Source organism: Microtus oregoni, unplaced genomic scaffold (genome assembly GCF_018167655.1).
Source record: "Microtus oregoni isolate MIOR12 unplaced genomic scaffold, Mior012 000153F_ref0000387, whole genome shotgun sequence".
NCBI lineage: Eukaryota > Metazoa > Chordata > Mammalia > Rodentia > Cricetidae > Microtus > Microtus oregoni.
The window spans coordinates 1,213,240-1,224,782 of NW_024544808.1; positions in this window are offsets into that span (position 1 = coordinate 1,213,240).

Consider the following 11,543-nt stretch of genomic DNA (forward strand, 5'->3'; position numbering starts at 1 on the left):
TTTTATGTGATGGCTGTGATTTTTTATTTTTATATATTTGAATCTGAAAATGTCAAAACACAAGTTTAAATGTCATGATAAATGCTATCAACAACCCACATTTCTTATATCTGGAATGGAAACATTCTTTTAAGAATCTTAGTACAATGTGTGATTGTTTATTTAATATAAAATGATAGTGAAATAGATATAAGCCAATGTGTAGCAGCTCAGTGGGAGATATAAGTTCCCAAACTGGAACCAAAGAAAGTGATAAAATGCCAAATATTTGGTTAATATAAATTCCAATGAAAATAATTCATCACGGCAGGCATTATAGTTGTCTTTGACCTGGCTTATCATCATCAGTCTTCAGTCTCAAGTGACAATTTGAAAATATTGCTACCAGAATTCTTTTCTGATTCAAAAATTGAAATCAATTTCCCAAGTGGCAGGATAAAATCTACCTCAACAACCTACAAGAGTGAGTCTCGACCTTCCTACTGCTAAAACCTTTTAATGCATTTCCTCATGTTGTGGTGGCCCTAACCATAAAATTATTTGCATTGCTATTTAATAACTGTAATTTTGCTACTATTATGAATCGTGACATAAATATCTGATATGCAGGACACCTAATATGCGATCCCTGTGGAGATCATGACCCACCAGTTGAGAACCAGTGTTCACAATGTAATCTATCTGATATTACAAAAACTACCAAACATCTAAACATGTCAGGTCCTCAACAGCAAAGCCCCTGAAGCACTCCCCACACTGCAGACAAAACTCTGCCTTCACTTGTGCACCACTTTTCTTGGGCTAAAGCCTATAAGGAAAGCCTCTTCCAGCTCAGACTTCAGAAACAAGAACAAATTGTTGCAGAGACTTTCTTATTCAGCTAGGATTAATGAGGAAAATGTTCTGCTTTTCACCCAAATTGTATAAATACAAACTTCGTGGATGTGAACAATAATCAAAGGTGGAGCAACACATGCAGACTTCTCGGAAAGTGCTCCTGTCTATATTCCTCACAATAACCCTCAAATAGCATCTCATGTTCTCTCTATTAACTTGAAATGATTGCCACTCAATTGTTCTCTTCCTTTGGCATTTATGCAAGTTAAATTGAGCAATTAAAGGATTTTAAGATTTTTGTTGGCATCTGGTATTATTCATTTCTCACACATTCAAAAGTCCACTGGATCTTTTTAACAAATGGAGTTGAGAAAATCCTTAGTTTATCTGAAGCAGATTAATGCTTCAATTCTGAAACTGAGAACTCCAAAATTCTGGACTATTTTAAAAATCCATTAAGCAAAGCCTACTTATTTCATGTTCTTGTCAATATCTCTTTAACAATAGAATTGCAAATGAAAGAAGACATGTCATTTAAGTAATTCTTGCCAGAAGGGCTTGATCACATCTTTAAAAAAACAATGAAAAATTTATTCATTTATGTGTCAAAGCTATTCTTGGAAGAAACATTTCTTACAAACAGGGAAAATCTGACTTGAAGCGGATAGGTGTTTTGGCACTTGACATGACTATCTTTTAAGGGAGATTTTATGTCTTGATAAATTTGATACTTCCACGTGGATATTAACTCTTGAACAAGTGATATCACCATATGCAATCATGAGGAAAGACATAATAATCACTGTCTCACCAATGGGCAATATACAAAAAATAAACAACATTGATCAAGAAATGCAATGTAAAATTCAGGCCTGATGGTATATGTCTACAATCCCCAAACTCAGCAGATGGAAGCAGGAGAATCAGGAATTTAAGGCAAGCCTGGGCTATGTGAGATGCCATCTCAAACAAACAGGGACTGAAGATCTAGCTCGGTTCAAAGAGCATTTAACTAGCATACATAAAGCCCTGCACTTGATCACCGACACTCCATAAAGTGGAGTGTGGTGTGCGTGCCTGTAATCCCAGGGCTGGAGACCGGAGGGTGAGAAAGGGAAAGTCATCCTTGGCTATACAGCAAGTTCCAAGCCATTGGGCTACATGAAAGCCTGTCTCAAAGAGCAAGGGAAGAAGGAAGGAAGAAAAGAACGAAGGGAGGAAGGGAGGGGAAAAAGCAAAATGATGCAATCCCGAAGAATGGAAAACAAAGGCTGTTACTGTGCGCTTTACTAAAGCAAGGCTTATGAACAATTCTTAAGAGTTGTTAGTTTTATGAAATTCATGTCCAGTATAATAACTCATGATTCTACTAAAATCTAGCATGTTTTTCTCACTTAGGAATGTCAATTGAATAAAGTAACAAAATGAATTAGCTATGAATAAGGTAGCACTTATTTCACAATGTAAACGGAACACAGGCTATAACTGCAAAGCATTTTACAAGCAAATTCTTCAAAGCTAAAACTATTTCCTAAAAAGTCATTGCAGAAAAATAGTTAAAGAATTATGTACTTTAGATGTATATAATTAACTTAGGTAATCAACAAATAATTTTTCCTGGAAGTGCATCCATGCAAGCATTTTTCTTTTATATCAATACAGATAGGCATAAGCAATAGGAAATCAAATTTAACAGGATAACTCGTATGTTTATTCAATAAATTCGACAATGCCATTCATAATGAGAATGTGTCCCATTCTAGCTGTCATTGTGACAGGGAGCACACACTTGAAGAACTTTGGTATGAATGTAGTTCTGAGAAATTCCTTCCTTTGCCCTCTTGGAATTATGAAAGTGATTTAGGATCACAATCAACACAGTGCATGAACCTAGTGGGCTTGACTTTAAGGCATTGAAGAGTTTACTTTCATTGAAAAGAAACACCTCTGTGGAAGCACATTTGAATGACCTGATGTGAAAACTCTGGGGTGAGCAAGACTAAAAGAAACCATTAGGTTGGGGAGGGCTAAGAAAGTCATTGGCTCCGTGCAGAGCAAGGAGGAATAAGGAACAAAAGCCAAGGGAAGCAGGATTTGAATGAAGAATTCTTTCTTCTATCAAATTAGAGATGCATGTGGGGGCACTCGGAGACATGCAGAAGGCTGTGAGGTATATATATTTGGAGTGAGAAAAAAAAAAAGGTCAATCTGTTAGGAAGACCTGGTGGCAAAGGTATTGTAGTGATCGGTAATCTAGGCAATATTAAATACATAACTGCCTCATTGGCAGCACGACCCCGTCTCTGATTCTCCGACTATTATGTATAGTTATGAGCAGTAGAGAAAGACCCTAGTCTACGCTGGTTGGCTTTCAAGGATTCTAGTGTGGACCGAGATATCTAGATTTGTTTCTATTCTGCCTGTGGAGCAGTGGGGGACTTGAGCCAAAGTGAGGATGATCATAAGTTTGAAATGAACAAGGGAAAGCCTGGGTTGTGGATTGAACTCCCTGATCAGATAAATGCAGGATAGCAAGCTGGGTTGTTGTGCTCTGGCTGTAGCAGGCTGAATCGGATGGAGAACAATGCTCATGTGTGCTGGGTGGGGTAAAAGACTGGTAATGGGCCAGGCCAGAAAAAAAAGTGTGTATCTCCACTCGAAAAGTCCCCAAAATAAGATGAGTGCATGGTCACCTGCTTGCTTCCCGTGGGCAGCACTTCAGGGCGAGATTTGAGTTGGCGTGGGCTTGCTCAAGGATCAAGGTTAGGGAGAAAGATTTATTTTCTGAGATGTGCTACTCTATGTAGTCCGACAGGTATTGAATTTGTGGTGACTCCTACCTCAGCTTCCCATGTGTTGGATTACAGACATATACGACCTTGTCCAGCTTAAGGAAGATGCTGTATTGTAAATGTTCAGACATCTGTATGTGTGGGTTGCCATAGAGATATAGGATGGCAAAGTCGCAAAGTATCATCAAGTCAAATCCTTGGTTTTCAGATGAAGGGTTAAGATGGCTCACCATTCCTTCATATATACTCACTAACATCAGTTTAGTTTTAGGCAGCCTTCGGGAAGTATAGGGGCACAGGTGATTCAGACGGGGTCCCTTCCTGTTAGGAAGTGATGGAGTTGAGAGTGAGCCACAGGAGACAATGTGAATCATAACCTAACTCTGATTCACTTATTGGAGACTACATACTTAGGTCTTTCTCGTGATGTTTTCCCATTCATCACAGCAACATGTGTACACATACATAATCATATACTCCATTGTGTGACTGTAGCTACATTTGCATCTCAGTAAGCCCAAGTACCAATGCCCATGCCTTCCGTATGAGCTGTTACTTCTACTACAGACAGGTCTGGGAACTGAAAATTATCTGTTGGAATTTCTTCTCAACTGTTATAAGAATTTATGTTAAACTTTAAGGTAACTATATAAAACAAAGAGTTTTATTTATATTTATTATAATCAAAGTAGGGTGAGTTCTAGAGTAGGTAAACTTGACATTGAAATCCCACTGTTTGAATGTTAGTTCCATTTATTTTAATGTGTCCCCCACCCACCACAGGGCACAGAAGCTTACTGAGTCTTCTGGGTGCCTCTACAGCGCCAAAGGGAAAGAACAGGTTTTAAAATGGCTCTAATGGAACACACACACACCCCATTGGAATCAGGGTGGAATTGTGTGGCCAGGGAACTGGGCCTATAGTTAGTGTGTGTGTGTGTGTGTGTGTGTGTGTGTGTGTGTGTGTGTGTATGTATATGCACCTATCATCATAACAACAGCAACAACAAAAACACTGTATTGATTCCTCCCACAGGTATAAAAATCATAAATTTTTACACTCTTGCCTTGCTTCTTCACAGAACCTTGAAGTCAAGGGACATTTTCCCTGGAAGACAGACTAAGCATAGGGGTGGGTGATGGGGAGGGCAGTTAATACCTGGACATCAGCCCTTCCCCCTGGGCCCGAGTAAGAGATGAGCAGAAACAAAATTTGGAGGCAGAAATGCCCTGACAGTTTCAAAACTGTTTCTCCAGGCAAGGCAGGTAGAGGCTGTGCCTGCTTGAGTCCCACCTGTAATCTGGTCATCAGGAAGGAGGAGAAGAGTGTGAAGACATAGAAGCTTAGAATACAGTCATGTCATTGTATCATGGCTACAAAACATTACAGAAAACTGTGTATAAATGGGGAAAGTTGCAAATGTTTGTTCTACTGGAAACATTGATAGGCACAGGTCTGTACCCACAGAAAAGGTCACACAAATCTCAGAAGCTGAGAATGGCAAGGGCCACTGATCTGGTCATGGACACAGGAGCATCCCATCACTTGGTTGCGAGGATCAAGACGGCAGCTACAGCTGCTGAACAGCATAGGCATGGTGCAGGCCAGACCGCCAGACTCGCCTGGAGGTGAGATCATCCTGCCTCTGCCTCCCAAGGCAGGATATTTTTCTTAACTAAATCATTTGAAGTGAGAAAGTCCAGTTTTATTCCAGATCTTTTGAGATGGGAAGATCTACCTTTAATCTGGACCACACCTTCTGCTGGCAGCCTATATGAAGCACATGGAAAAAGGAAGCTTGCTCTTTGCCTGTTTGCTCCCTCCCCCCCCCCCCCCGCAAGTCCACTGCCATTAGAACCTCCTTCTTCGGGATTCTGGCATATACTGAAGACCAGCTTGAGACACCCAGCCTTGTGGACTAAACAACACTGGATTCTTAGACCTTCTTAGACCATATCTTCATTATTCATGTCAGTTAAAAGACATTTAGTTTGATTCCACTTCTTAGCTATCTAGAACCAGTGAACATGGCTGCACAAGGATCTGTGGAGTAGGATAGCCCTTGGGCATGTGCCTAAGGGGTGGCATAGCTAGGTTATTTGGTAGATTTCGTTTTAGCTTTTTGAAGATTCTGCATACTGACTTGCAGGGTGGGGCCACCAGTCTGCATTGCTACCAACAGTGAACTCGGGTTCCTCCTTCTCCACATCTACACTAGCGTTTGTTGTCGATGGTTTGTCAATCTTAACCACTCTTACTGCCGTGAGGTGGACTGTCGATGTTGTTTTAATTTGCGTTTCCCTAATTGCTAAGGAAGAGGAACCCTTTTTGAAGAAGCTGATTTTATTGCTTCTGTTGGAATGCTGTGTACATCCCTACCCACTTTTTAATTGGGTTGTTTGTTTCCTTGACTCTTTGTTCTTTGAGTTCATCATATAGTCTAGATATTGATCCTCTGTCAGATGTGGAGATGGCAAAGATTCTCTCAATTCTGTGGGCTTCCTCTTCACTTTATTGTTTCCTTGGTTGCACAGAAGCTTTACAGTTTTATAAGGTCCCTGTTGTCAGCTGGTGACCTTGATCCCTGAGCAAATGCAATCTTGGTCAGAAAGTTCTTCCCTTCCCTTCCCCTCTACTAGATATGTTTACTTCTAATGATTTTAATGATTTTCTTGTTTCAGGTTGGTTTCTAATTTAAGTTGAGGGCGTACTTGGATCTGATTTTTGTACAGGGTCATAGATATGAGTCTAATTCCATTCGTCTGCATGTGGTCATACAGTTTTCTTTCATGCACTACTTGTTGAAGATGCTGTAATTTTCCAGAGCATGGTTTTTTTGCCCCTTTATCAAATATCAGATGGCTATAGTTATCAGTACTCATGTTTGGGTCTTCTATTTTGTTCCATTGGTAAACATGGCTGTCTTTATGTCAGTACCGTATTGTTTTTGTTACTATACCTCTGCAATATATCTTGGATTCTGGAAGAGCGATCCTGCCAACATTGTTCTTTTGGCTCAGGATTGCTTTGGTTATCCAGGGTCTTTCCTGGCTCCGTGTGAGTTTTAGAATTCTTTTCTATTTCTGTGAAGGATATTGTGGGGACTTAGACTGGGATTCCAATCAATCTGTAACCTGCTTTTGTAGGATTGTCATTTTCACAGTATTAATTTTACCAACCTGTGAACAAAGATACCTTTCCACTTCCTGGTTTCTTTCTCAATCTCTTTCTTCAGGGATTTGAAGTTTTTATTATAGAGATCTTTCACGTCCTTGCCTAGGTTTATTCTAAGATATTTTATTTCCTTTATGCTATTATAAATGGGGGTGTGTCCATGCTCTTTTCCTCAATATGTTTGTTTTGTTTTTAATGTATAGAAAAGCTACTGGTTTTTCCAAGTTGATGTCATGCCCTTCCACTTTGCTGAAGTTGCTGGTGGTTTCTAGAAGTTTTCTGGTGGAATTTAGAGGATCTCTTCTGTACAATGTCATCATCTGAAAATTCAGACGCTTTTAAAAGTGACTTGAAATGGCAGAAGCTGTTGTCTACCCACCAGCAACCAGATGGTAGACTTGGAGGACTTGCACGTAGTGGTGCTAGCCCAGGTTGTGGGAGTGCAGCTTGGTTGGTGCCTGCACTGCCCCCTCCAACAAATCCATCTGGATCAGACCATCTTGTGGTCCTTCTGCTGGAGGTGATGGGCCAGAGGGTTCAAGGTATCAGGGATGGGACAGAGAGCAGGGAGCCAGGACTACAATCACTGGGAAAATGTTAAGCCCGTGGCCACTCCTCTGCTTGAGAAGAGGTTCTTGAGGATCTCCTTCTGACACTGAGGGAGGGATGTTGGAGAGATACAGGAGAGAGCAGGAAGAAGTTTTGAAAGTACTTGGAGGCCAGCTTCCTAAAGCAGTGCAGGGGTGAGCTGTCAGTCCTCGGTGAAGCCCCGGTCTTCCTGGCCCGCGTGAGGCAGCTTGTGCTTGTTGAAGGAGGCTCAGGGCATCTGGACCTGGCCGCTGCCTTCCCTCCACACCAGCACATTCTCCTTCTGTTGAACAAGATCTTCGCCTGCCTCACGTAACCATAGACACCGAAGAGAATAAAGGGGTTTGGCTGTGTGACTTTAAGTGTTCAGGTTGTGGACCAGAAAGATGGAATCCCTGGCACCTGTCCGACTTGGAATAGCCACAACTACAGCCAACGGCATGCCTGCTGGAGGCTGGAAGGGAAGCAGTCAGTAGACATTAGGGTCAAAAACGACAATGCTGTAGCTGTGGCCTGGTCCACAGGGGCTGTCTGACCCTCCCAAGGCAGGCCTTGGGGAGTGTAGTCATGAGTCTTGTACTTAATGTCGCAGATGGTATCTTAGTTACAATTCTGATGTTGTTATAAAACACCATGATCAAAAGCAATGCAGGGAGGGGAGGGAAGACTTTATTTCAGCTTAGACCTCTCAGAGCATTCTCTGTCACTAAGGAAAGTCAGGGCAGGGACTCAGGAACACGGAGGCGGAAACTGAAGCAGAGGCTATGGAGAAATGTTCCTGCTTTCAGGGCTTTGCTCAGTCTGCTTCCTTATAGAACCCAGGACCACCTGCACAGTGGGCTGGGTTCTTCCCCATCAACCATTAATCAAAATAATCCCCTCCACAGATTTACCTACAGGCAAAACTCATAGAGGCAGTTTCTCAACTAAGATTCCTTCTTCCCAGATATTTCTAGGTTTGCTGTCAAGCTGACAAAAACCACCAGCACAGTGAGCTTGGGAAAGCTGGTGTGTGGTGTGCAGCAGGCACTGTAGATGTTCTGGCTGTCCAGAGACAGCTCAACACCCTGGATGCCCATGTGGAGGGCATAGCGCAGCAGCACCTGGAACCAGCTGTTCCTAGTGAAGACAGTGCCAAACTTGGCGACCTGGTGCAGAACATCCAGGGTCACTGAGTAGTGGAGATTTTTCCTTGATGATTATGAGTACCAGGCTGGGGTCAGTCATCACCATCTTGGTGGCCATGGCCTCATAGAGGCCATGAAGGCCAAGCTTCCCAAATGTACCAAGTTCCCCACCTGCAGGGCAACCTGGGCATGCCCATCGTTCAGGGATCTGTTGTTCTTGAACCCCTTGTGATTGGAAAAGTAGACCTAGCTGACTGTCAGTCCAGCACTGACACCACCAATGTGGAGTAGTTGCTCACGGTGCTGGCAATTTCCTGCACGCTCATCTCGATGAACGGTCCTTGCCCTTCAGTATGAGAAGGCCGAGAACTTCCCCAACAGCAGTGTCAGGTATGGTGGCTTAGCTACAATCCCAACACGTGAGAGGCTGAGGCAGGGGGACTAGGATTTCAAAGTCATCCTCAACCACATCTCTCAAAAGAGCAATCAACAATTCAATATTTAGACCAGTGTAGTAACATAGTTTTTATCCTAAGGTTACACCATATGTAATTTTAAATATTTGATCTGTTTCATGAATAGCCCTCAATTATTTGAATTTTTATTCATCACGACAGAACCATTATTTCCTTGTTAAAAAGCTGTTATCTGAGCCAAATTCAGCTTCAGGGACAAACCTGACCCTAAATTCCCAATAAGCAGGTGTGATCAAATTCTCATGATCATCTATGAGTCACAATTATCAAAAAGCACCTAAAAGTATCTTTTTAGAAAATAATTCAGAAAATGAATTTTGTTTGAGCTTATTTGACAGTATTGTATTAATGGTATCTGGTTTTCTTAACATACTTACATAAAAGTTATTTTGCCTTATATTAATTAAATAATCATAACAGCTTCTCTTGTTATTTTTTCAAAGCTTGTTTCTCAAAGAAATGAGAAGAGTGTTAGGTTCAGTCAAGTATTTCCTAAAAATGGCTAGAGAGATGACGGTAACAATGTCGAGTTCCAAGCCAACCAGAGCTACATAGGAAGTTTGAGGCCAACCTGGACTACATGAAACCCTGTCTGTAAAAAAACAAAGAAAGATGCCTTAAACTCCAGGGCTTGCTTTCCTGCCATTGTTGGTAGTTGTTTCTCAGGGTGGGAATGTTGTTACTGTTCAGGCTGGCTCAGGCCTTACTGCATTGAGTTGAGATGGGAAACAGCGTGAAATAGCTACATGGGGTCATGTCATTCGCACATTAGACTAAAAATGGCACACTGTATGATATTCTAGACATAAGGAAGAAGAGACCAGTACATATGAATTCAGCTTCTGGTTATCCATCAGGGATTCTTTGCTGCTACAATCTACTAAGTCGTCTGGAAGGAAGTGCATCCTCTGTTCTCGGAGCGGCAGTGTAACGCCATTCTATTATTTTCCTCATTCAACCCCAGACTTTTTCTAACAGATGTGTATGTTTCTGTACGCTAATTGCATTTGGTAAAATTGTGTCTTTGACCCTGCACACCAGTTTGACTTTGCTCCAGTTTCTACGTTAGTTATTTGAAATATAGATCTCCATAGAATGTGTCATTCTTCTACAAAAATGATATGGTTTGTCTGGTGATGGAACAATACAAATTTTAAGTTTAAAACCGTCAAGCAGCAGGGGTCCCATACTCTTGATTTTTACCTGCAGGAGCAAAGGATGATTCTCACAATGATTATCAGTGCTAAATCCCCCTGGGTTTATCAGGAGCACAGAAGAGAAGACATGTTGGAATGTGCCGGAGCATCCTGTTCTTAACAGGGATTTCCAAAAGTCAAATTGTTTTACCAGAGCCCAAGCTATTGATGTTTCATGAGGGCCCAAGCCACCTGAAGGAAGGAAAATGCAGGACTCTGTTCCCTCTGTGAGGAGGTAGATAATCAAACTTCGAAGTTCAAAGTAGGCTTGTGAAAGGCTGAAATGTAATCATAGGAAGAGACTGCGTGTGTCCTCCCTCCTCCACACTTGACCACCACAACCCCGCAGGACCGTTCCCAGAAGTTATGCCCAGTTTTACAAGGTACACTGACACAAAAAGAGAAACACAGGTTGATGAGACGGGAAATTTAAGAAACAGACTCGGACATGGCAAAGGATGTTGGTATTGTTCAACCAGAAATTTAAAACATTTACAACTGCTAAGTTTTGACAGTTGTTTTACATACCTAAACTTTGATTGGAAAAAAGGAGGCCCAGAAATCTGGTTAGAGCTGATTCTAGAAAGATGCTTTTGAAAGTGAAGGGTATTTTCATGGTCTTGATTGTGAAGATGGGTTTTATGAATATAAATTCAAATATTAAAACAGCAAATAAAAAAGAAAGAGAGTAGCTGGGTGTGGTGGCACACACCTTTAATCCCAGCACTCGGGAGGCAGAGGCAGGTGGATCTCTGAGTTCGAGGCCAGCCTGGTCTACAGAGTGAATTCCAGGAGAGGTACCAAAAACTACAGAGAAACCCTGTCTCAAAAAATCCAAAAAAAAGCAAATCGTACATTTAAAAGATGTTTTGTTATTTATAACACAACTATGTCTCGATAAGCAGCATAACTGTTCTAGTAGAAGGAAGTTTCTCATAAGCAAAGACGTGATTTACTGTATATGTACTGCAATAGAATATTGCTCCAGCATTGGGGCTGCTGTGCAGTGTAATGAAGAAAAAGACAGTAGAGTTGTAGCCATGTACACAGAGACACATGCACATGGATTCTTTATTCACCAAGAGAGCTTGAAGCAATAGTACACACAAAGTACTGGGACTACTATTTATGGTGGGGTGGGGTGTTTTTTGGTATTTTGTTTTGTTTTGAGATAGGGTCTCATTTAGTCCAGCCTGGCCTGGAATTTGTTATGTGGTCATGACTAGCCTTGAACTCCTGACCCTCCTGCCTCCATCTCCTAAGTGCTGGGGCAACAAGAATGTGCCACCATACCTGGGGTACTAGTGCTTGTCAATACTGTTTTATGCTAGAAGAAGTGGGAGTTGCAGGAA